This window comes from Eschrichtius robustus, chromosome 3 (assembly GCF_028021215.1).
Source record: "Eschrichtius robustus isolate mEscRob2 chromosome 3, mEscRob2.pri, whole genome shotgun sequence".
In the NCBI taxonomy this organism is placed as follows: Eukaryota; Metazoa; Chordata; class Mammalia; order Artiodactyla; family Eschrichtiidae; genus Eschrichtius; species Eschrichtius robustus.
Window position 1 is genome coordinate 48,405,633 of NC_090826.1, and position 10,194 is coordinate 48,415,826.

The window sequence follows — 10,194 nt, forward strand, 5'->3', positions numbered from 1 at the left end:
CTCAAACACCTTCACCCTTCACCTATCACCTCTCCCACGGTCAAAGTCAGAGGACTTTCCTTAGGGGTGAGCACAGCAAAGGCAGGTACCACTCATGTAGGGTGGGTCAGACTTGTTTTATTTGAGCCTGGAAAAGTGCTTTCCCTTCATCTTTTCATCCTTCTGAATAGCATGCTGATTGCCCTGTCGTTTCAATGTGGTCTCACCATTAAACTGGATGAAAGAAAAATGTGACTCTAAGGGTCTCTTGAAATGGCATAATTCAAGCAAATGTTCACCTCGATAACTCTAGAAATGATTCCTAGAAATGACTCCCAGGTTGCCTGTGACCAGATGTGGGGTGGGTGTCTTCACATTTTCAGTTCCACTGCCGACATAGTGTCAGCCCCGAATCCCAACCTGGAGATGGTACCAACCCTGCCTCTGGTGAGGAGCACAGAAGTGCAGTGTAAAAGAGGCCTGGTGCAAACTCAAAGGCCATATACAAATGGCCTGGGCTCTCAGATGTACCCCCATCACCGACTCCTTAGAAGCAACAAGTTAAAGTACAAACTGCACTGACCTGGCATTTACGAAACTCATCTGCAGCCCATGAAGAGATGGAGGAACATGGTCGATAACCATCTTGTCTCTGTTGATCTGGCAGGTGTTGGTGAGCGGCCTCGGAGGGGAGAGGCAGCGGGCAACTTGAGGGTGGGCTGGTAGAAAGAACACAGCCTGGATTTGATTTCCTTGAAAAAGCTACCTAATTTCTCTGAGACTGTTTTTTTCATCTGGAAAATGGGGATCATCATAATTCATTATTACCTACTTCATAAGGTTATTTTAAGGCTTGACTATATAAAACATTAAGCCCTTAACTTACTTTCTCATGCAGGTTGGAAGTGCCAGCCTGCTCCCCGTCCTGACCTGTCTGCTGAAGTAGCTGGGCTGCGGTTGGGAGTGCATATAAGGAAGAGTAGCAAGGGGATGGACGGAAAGCCACAGAAGGCGGAAGACGCTTCACATTAACTGTGCCCAGAACACAGAACACAAGTTCTGCTCTCAGGCCATCCTGTGTGCATTCCAGTTATTATTATCCCAAGCACAAGGCATTTTCTCATCGCTGTCCCAAAGGATGCAGTGACCTGAACTTTGACACAATTGATTGTGGTGGCTAATCATTTGTAAACAAGCAGAAAATTGCATTTCAAGAAAGATCCACGTCCTTTCTCATGTCTGCCTGCGTTTAAGAGAAGCCACATCCTTACAAGATAAGGTTCTTTTTTCACCTCCTAAACCTAAGGGACTTATGGAGGAAGCCACAAATTTTAGAGAGGTCAGTTACACGAATGAATCGTGTGCTCACTCATCTCCAGGCTGTTCTCTCTGCCCAGAATATGTACCACGTGGCTAAATATGACTCATTCTTTACGTTTCATATTAATGTCACTTTCTCAAGAAAGCCTTCCCAATTGACTTTCCTGGGTTTGACTCCAGGCTCCAATGGGTTTCCTGGAATTCCAACCTCATAGCGCCCCCTGGTGGCGTTAGGTCCTGCTCACCTGAGGTCATGTCAGGAGGATGGCAGCCTCAGGCTGTGCTGATAATACACATATTTTTCATGGACAGTTCTTAGCAATTTAACAGTTTTCCCCATATATCATCTTGTTTGATCTTGACAATAAAAACGAAGTATCGTTTTCCATGCCTCTGAGATGAGGTTCCACAATTGGTTCTATAGTTGCTAAGTAGTAAATCTATGACTAGAGTCAAGTTTTTTCTGACTCCTAACCTCTTCTTTTTGTAATTTCAAGGCTTTACCCTCCTCATAGGAATTTCCAGGACTGATGAAGGTCTAGCACAATTATCACACCTCACCATTCTCTGGCCATAGCTCTCTTCTCTGACCAGGAAAGAGTTTTTTAAAACAATCATGTGCCTTCAGGCTTTTAAATTACATGTAGGAATTCATAGCTCTAGGTCTATGGATCCACTGACAGTGTTGTTCTTCCAGACATTGAGAACTAATTTTCTAGCCTCCAGTTCCATAATCAATGTTACACGTTTTAGGTTTTTCTTATAGCAGCACTCTGGTACCTATTTTTGTAGTAGTTAGCTTTTGCTGCGTAACAAATAATCCCCAAATTTAGTAGCTTAAAATAATAGTCATTTATTAGCTCAAAATTCTTTGGGTCATCAAGTAAGTCTGGGCTAAGCTGGGCGGTTCTGCTGGTCTTGCCTGGGTTCACTCATGCAACCTCAGCCAGCTAAGATGTTCAGCAGGGGGCTGGCTGATACAGAATGGCCTTACTCACCTGCTTGAGGATTTATTCTGTTGGTCTGTAGGTGCTGGCTATTGGCCGACGTGATGGGGTAACTAAGCTGCCTGTCTCCAAAAAGACTAAGGTTTTTTCATGGTGATCTCATGGTTCCAAAGAGCAGCAAGAAAGCATAGACCCCAATGCACAAGTGCTTTTAAAGCCTCTGACTGCAGTAGGTTTCTTAATGTCCCATTGGCCAGAGAAATGGCCAAGCCCACATTCAAGAGACGGAGACATAGATAGTACCTGTTGATAGGAGGAAAAGCAGAGTCACTTTGTAAAGGGGTGTGCATACAACGTGGGAAGGAATTTGTGGACATTTTGCAATTTATCCCAGACATGTGCCACTTTCATGCTGAAGCAGTTAAAAGCCTGTGTACCTTCTCCATTTCTCTCTTCTTCTGTCCTGGTGATTTGAAAGCATGTGTTGAGATAACAGTGTCTTGTGATGGAGGGAGCCTACAACCCTGACACACTGGATGAGGAGAGTCTCTGCTGACCCATAAAGAACTTTCTATGAGTGAGAATTAAACTTTTTTTTTTTAATATCATGGATTTTCTTTAAATTTTAATTAATTTATTTATTTTTGCTGCGTTGGGTCTTCGTTTCTGTGCGAGGGCTTTCTCTAGTTGTGGCAAGTGGGGGCCACTCTTCTTCGCAGTGCGCGGGCCTCTCACTATCGCGGCCTCTCTTGTTGCAGAGCACAGGCTCCAGACGTGCAGGCTCAGTAGTTGTGGCTCACGGACCTAGTTGCTCCGCGGCATGTGGGATCTTCCCAGACCAGGGCTCAAACCTGTGTCCCCTGCATTAGCAGGCAGATTCTCAACCACTGCGCCACCAGGGAAGCCCCGAGAATTAAACTTTAATTGTGCTATTTCATTGAGATTTTGTGGTCTATATGTTACTGCAGTAACAGCTACCCTATCCTGGCTAATACACTCTTCTTTCACATACAAAATTTGGTGTGTATGTGCATTTTTCTGGAGAAAAAGTCCATAGCCTTCCTCAGATTCTCAAAAGGATCTGAGATTCAAAAGAAGTAAAAAACAAAATGAAATAAGAAGGAAGAATTCCTTTAAGAGATAGAACTTTTTCAGCTCACAAAATTATCTGTGGTCTCTTTGAAGGCAGTGTGGAGTAGCCTGAAGTGTTTGGGACATCAGACAGACCTAGATTGGCATTTCATTTCTCTCATTTATTAGTTTATATCCTGGACAAATCCCTTAAGCCCTCCGAGCACTGGTTTCCCTAGTTTCAAATGTAGGCTTGTGAACTAATACTTCAATAATCATTTATTGAGAGCTACTAGATGCCAGGTACAATGCTAGGTGCCTGGATATAAAGATGAATATGTAATAGACCTTCCTGTAAGAGCTGACACCCTGGTGAGAGGGACAGACACAGTAATACATCAGGGCAGTACCGTGTGATGAGTGCAGTGCTGGAGACATGCATTAGTATGGTTTGGATGTAGCCAAATGTGCATGTGTGTGCGTGTGCATGTGGTCACTGAGAAACATTTCTCAAAAGTGATGCTTGAGCTGGCCCCTAAGGGGTGAGGAGGAGGTAGCAAACCAAGCACCAAAGGGAGGGCGCGTGGCAGTACAGGGAGAGGCCAGAAAAATCAAGATGCAAAGGTAAGAAATCGCACAGGGTTTGTGTGGAACCAAAGCCACTCAATGTTGCTGGAGTCTGGAGTTCAGCTTGAGCAGTGGAAAGAAATGAAACCAGAGAGGCAGGCAGGAGGGGCCTGATGGGCAGGGCTAATGATATGGATTTTATCCTAAGTGCAATGGGGAGCTCTTGATGGGTTTCAGGAGGGAAGGAAGGGGACAGCTTTCTTTGTGAGAGAGATTACTCGGCTGCAGTGTAGAGAATGGATTAGAGGGAGGCAAATTGGAGCAGAGAGACGGTTAGGAGGCTGTTATAATAGTCTGCCGAGAGATGATGAGGGCCTGAATTAGGGCAGCGGTGGCACAGATGGAGAAGAAGGCATAAACGTAATATCTGTCTCCTGTCGTTGATAGAAGCCCTTTGTGAAGGGCTTTGTAAACAATGCAGCTGTGCACAAAGGTGGGGTTATTATGACGGAGACTATGGTTCTCTGTTAAGGAAGGTATATTAAGTCCCCAGGGCTGAGCTTGGCAGCTGTTCCGAGCAGCCCCCCTCCATACATACAGCTCACGATTCCTTCTTGGTTACCTGGTCCTGTGGATTGATGTGCCCAGGCTTGTCTCTCTTAAGTCGAGTTCCTGGTCTTCCAGGCTCACCTTCCCTGGATCCCGGAGGGAACGCGTTATGCCCGTCTTATTGTTTGAGTCCTAATCAGTGTCTGTGAGCCCCTCGTCTCCAAGGTTTCTGCTGTTGATTTGTCCTTGAGTCCTGGAGAACCTGATTTAAAAGAGCCCTTAGCAGACCGCTGTGATAACTGCATCACCAGAGGTGGTGATGCACATTGGAACTCCTTATCCACGGCGGGGGTGCTATCACCAGGGTGGTGCAAAATGGGGCCAGAAAGAAGTGTGCATGGACCGAGTGGGCAGCGAGATCTTTGGAGGACTAGTGGGCAAAACAATAACCCACAGGAGAAAAGGAAATGGATCTATTGTGAACTAGAAAAATGAGAAGGGGAAAAAAAAAGATAGCCAGGAAAATGAATGAAGAGTCCCATCTTTTCATGGAAAAGAGAATAGCTGTTCATAGATCCCCATCCTCTTCCTCTGAGGCAGTCAGTTACACTACATTTCCCAGCACACCCACAATCCTACTTGGCCCTATGACTAAAGTCACGTGGAATACAGGGAGAAGTGATGCGTGCCATTTTACCCTCCCTTGTGCCACTCCACACTCCTTTCCCTCATCAGCCTGCCAAATGTGGATACCCAGGGTGACCTTGGAAGCCAGTGCTGGAGAGGGTGGAACCTCTGGCAGCCTCGATTCCTGCACGACTGCGTGAAGCAGAATCCTCCCCACTCCCTGTTGACTAGTCTATGCCTGGGTAAGAAATAAACTTTTATTGTGTTGAGCTATTGAGATTATATACAATGGAATGCTACTCAGCCATGAAAAAAGAAATGATATTTTGCCATTCACAGCAACAAGGATAGACTTGGAGGGCATTATGCTCAGTGAAAGAAATCAGACAGAGAAAGATAAATACTGTATGTTATCACTATATGTGGAATCTAAAATGTACAACAAACTAGTGAATATAACAAAAAAGAAGCAGACTCTCACAGATATAGAGAACAAACTAGTGGTTACCAGTGGGGAGAGGGAAGGGCGAAGGGGCAATACAGGGGTCAGGGAGTAGGAGGTGTAAGATAGGCTCAAGGATGTATTGTACAACATGGGGAATATAGCCTATATTTTGTTATAACTGTAAATGGAAAGTAACCTTTAAAAATTGTATACAAATTTTTTTTAATTAAAAACAATTTTAGTTAAAAGATAAAAATTAAAAATAAAGAAATGCAAATTTAAAAAAAAAGAAATAAATTTCTATTGTGTTGAGCTGCTGAGATTTCAGGGTTTTTCTGTTGTGGCTACCATTACCTAAACTAATACACCCTCCTTCCTACAATTCCCATTCCCCACTTCATGGAATTGGCAAGCATCCCTTGGAAAGGAGTCATGGGTTCACAGCAGTGATCTCAGTAGCCAATGTCTATGACGCAGCTCTGGTGGTGGCAGAAAAGCAGCATCTGTTTAGCAGAGGAGGCTCCCTATCTATGCCAGGGTTTGGTTTGTCTTTTGTGTTGAATTCTGCGTCCTCAACTATGTATATCTCTGTATATAAGTATGGATGTGTGTTTCTCTATGGAATACATAGGTGCCCTGTTTCTTCTATTGTAGATGGTCTGTAAAGGGTAGATACCTATTCCTCTCTGGTTGCAAGTAGAGAGGAATAGCTATAGGACACTGGGCATAAGCCAGACAGTTCAGGAAAACAGAGTAATAAGTGCGCCAAGAATAGGGGATCAACCCTGATGGGGGTGGTCAACACTATAAAGACCAGGTAGATGGGAGAGGCCAGCAGTGGGCTCCAAGGTGAGGGCTGGCCAGAGTGCTGAGGGAAGAGGCAGCTGTGCAGGCTCTGTCCCCATCATCTGGGATGTACTTGCCACATGCAATTGGGAAGATTGGGAAAGCTCTCTAGGTACAAATGGATTTGATGCTAGTGATTAGGGGCTGGAGAGGGCACACTGCTTGGCTCCTGGTCATTGGCAAGGGTGCTGATCAGAGAGGACTCTACAGTATATGTGAGAAGAAGAGGTAAAGAAGAAACACTAGAAGACAGGTGGGCCATGACAGTGGTGAAAATCATGCTTTTAATGCAGTCCCTAAATTGGAGAAAACTTTTAGACATAGATCGTGAAGCAGCAGTGTGTCCGGGATTCACACGTGGGCAAGGTGGATGATTCATAGGTCACCCAGTGGTTCTCAGAGTCGACACATAATTGTATGTCTAATACTGGAGCATAGTACATCATATTTTCTATTAAACACATTTTTGGCTCCCAAACTCTGAGGATATTTCACTGACCCCATAAAGCCCATTGACATTACTGGCACTGGCAATGAAACATCTCGAGTTCAACCCAGAGCAACAAGTTTTTGTAAATGTTTTCAGATTAAAGTACAGGCAATTGCTTAAAAATAAAATATTGAGTACTCATTTTCTATTTCAGATATTTCCAGGAATGCTAGAAATGTGTAAGGAGGGGAAACGGGATTCCACCTGGCAATGTGCCAGGCAACTAATTACCTGGGGGACTTGAAATGACTCAGTGGATTATGTAGTTACATCGATTCTGTGGATTAACTGTGGCAAATGGTGAAATTTAAGCTACCTTGTTCATCTGTTCATTCACTCACTAGTGGATCAAGTTCAAACTTTACTTAGCCTGGCAAATGAATCATTTCTCAATCTTTGCCTTAGCTACTCTGACCTTCATACCAATCTGAACTTTGCACCCATGTATTTATTCGTTCAAATATTTAGATATTTTTGATGTCTACTGTGCAGGGAGCCCTGTGCTAAACTGGGGGATGCAGCAGTAAATATCACCCTTGCTCCGTGCCCACATGGATCTCCCAGGTTCCTAGAGGAAATAAACTCGAGTAATTGCACACATCTATAATGATGACCTGAGTAACTGTTAAGGAGTAGAATCATACACTTTCCTGATGTCATCAGGGTGGTGGCTTGGGGCAGGGAAGGAACTCTGGGAAACTTCACCTGTGCTTGGAAACCCCAAACCAAAGAGTGAAGTGGTTGAATGGTCAGATTTTTGAATTACTGATGCAATTACTGATGTTACATTGTATGACCCAGAGCTTCTGTTATCTGGTGTTTCCACAAAGAATCATCCCAACGAACCCTCCTACGCTGTTGGTGGAAATGTAAGTTGGTGCAGCCACTATGGAAAACAGTATGGATATGGAGGTTCCTCAAAAAAACTAAAAATAGAGTTGCCACATGATACTGCAATCCCACTCCTGGACATATATCCAGAGAAAACCATAATTCGAAAAGATACATGCACCCCAGTGTTCATCGCAGCACTATTCACAATAGCCAAGACGTGAAGAAGACCTAAATGTCCATCAACAGATGAATGGATAAAGAAGATGTGGTACATATATATAATGGAATACTACTCAGCCATAAAAAGAATGAAATAATGCCATTTGCAGCAACATGGATGGACCTAGAAATTACCATACTAAGTGAAGTAAGTCAGAAAAAGGAAGACAAAAACCGTATAACATCACTTATATGTGGAATATAAAATATGACACAAATGAACTTACCTATAGAAATAGACTCACAGACACAGAGAACAGACTTGTGGTTGCCAAGGGAGTGGGGGTAGGGGAGGGATGGAGTAGGAGTTTGGGATTAGCAGATGCAAACTATTACATATAGAGTGGATTACAACAAAGTCCTACTGTAGAGCACAGGGAACTATATACAATATCCTGTGATAAGCCATAATGGAAAAGAATATATATATATATATATATATATATATGTATAACTGAATCACTTTGCTGTGCAGCAGCAATTAACACGATATTGTAAATCAACTATACTTCAATAAAATAAATTTTTTAAAAAATCCCAAAACTTAGTGGCTTAAAACCTCAATTATTTTATTATAACTCACAATTCTGAAGGTCAAGAATTTGAACAGTGCCCAGCAGGAGTGGCCATCTCTGTTCCATATGACATCTGCTGGGACTGGAACTTTCCAAATGGCTTCTCCACTCAGATGTTTGTTGACTTGGCTGGGAAGTTAGACATCTCAGGATTGGCAGGGATGGCTTGACTGGGGCCTCTGACCTCCTCGGGGCCTCTGTCCTCCTTGGGGACTCTTTCTCAGGTGGCCACTCCACAGGGGCTTCTGACATGGCAGCTCAGGGCTCCAAGAAGCTGCCAGACCAAGGCTTTAGCCTGGAACTGGTGCTACCTTGCTTCTATCTCATTCTATTGGTTAAAGTGAGTCACAGGGCCAGCCCTTGTGGGAGGGAGTAACACAAGGGTGTGAATACAGGGAGGCGTGATTCATTGGGAACCATCTTTGGAGACCAGCTACCACATTCAGGAAGTAGCATTGTTTAATGAAGTTGTTGTTGTTTTTAAATGTAAGTCGTAATCAGGAAGAGCCTCTTTCTCCCCCAAAAGGTCTACAAATACCTTTCTTTAACCACTGCTTCTAGAAAATATGGCTCACAGAGGCGGGTAGAGGTTTTTGATTAGAGAGACAGGTATGCCACTGTCCCCCCACCAGGGGGAAACATCATCTCCAGACTCACAGGCGAAACTCCGACTTTGAGAATTGGCAGGTGTAAAGACCAAGGTCTTCCTCCAAAGGATTGGAAGACTCCTGATACATGGAAGTGACACAATCCAGAGACAGAGAAGTGCAGGGACACTCAGAAGAGGATCAACAGAACTTACAAGCAAAACAAAGCAGGAGGCATGGTCCAACCGGGACAGAGGCTATACCCTTAGCTGAGGAAGATGTCAACATCAGGACCCCATAGTGTATTCTACACATTTCTGCTTAACTGGGTCATAAATCAGACATATGACACTAGGCTTACCTTGCATACATGTTAAGAGAACAGGCTCTGAGGTCAGAATATCTGGTTGTAAAGCCTGCCTCTTTCACTCACTGGATGAGTGGCCCTGGGTCAAGTTACTTGAGTTTTTTGTTCAGGCTGGTGAAGGCACTTAGCACAGTACCAGGTATACCAAGAGTTCAAGAAACTTTAACAATATCATTATTGATATTGTCTTGATGGTTAATTTCATAATTTCCAATGTATATGTCCCTCCAGCTGGATACCTGACTTGGATGGGCTCCTGTATCTGTCTACTGATGTGAGAATTGTAGCTCCCACAGTGGGCAAAACCAGAGTGATAGCCCTCTTGGCACAGGGAACATTCATGTCTGTCTAAGTGCAGCCAGTACCCAACTTTGCAGCAGCATGTGCTGGGGAGGAAAGCCATGGCCTTGCAAGCCTGATTCCTGCACAGGGTTGATAAACAGCAGAGTCAATGTCAAGGCCGAATCACCTGGGCATCTAAGTCACACTGACTCATCAGCCCAAGAAAGATTTTTTTTAAAAATTGCTTGATGTACAAACAAAGTTATTTTAGGAGTCTTATGTGGATTTAAATACGGTTTTGATTTTTATGCAAAATATTAGTTCGCTAGTTTCTATTTATCCTGAATATACTATTCTATTGATTCTGGACCCACGTCTGAATAACTGCATTTGTCAAAGTGTGCCATCGCTCTTCCTCAGAGGCGCTCTTCACCTTGGAAATTGACACCACAGTCTCTGTACATGAGCCAGACATGGAGAAATTCCCTG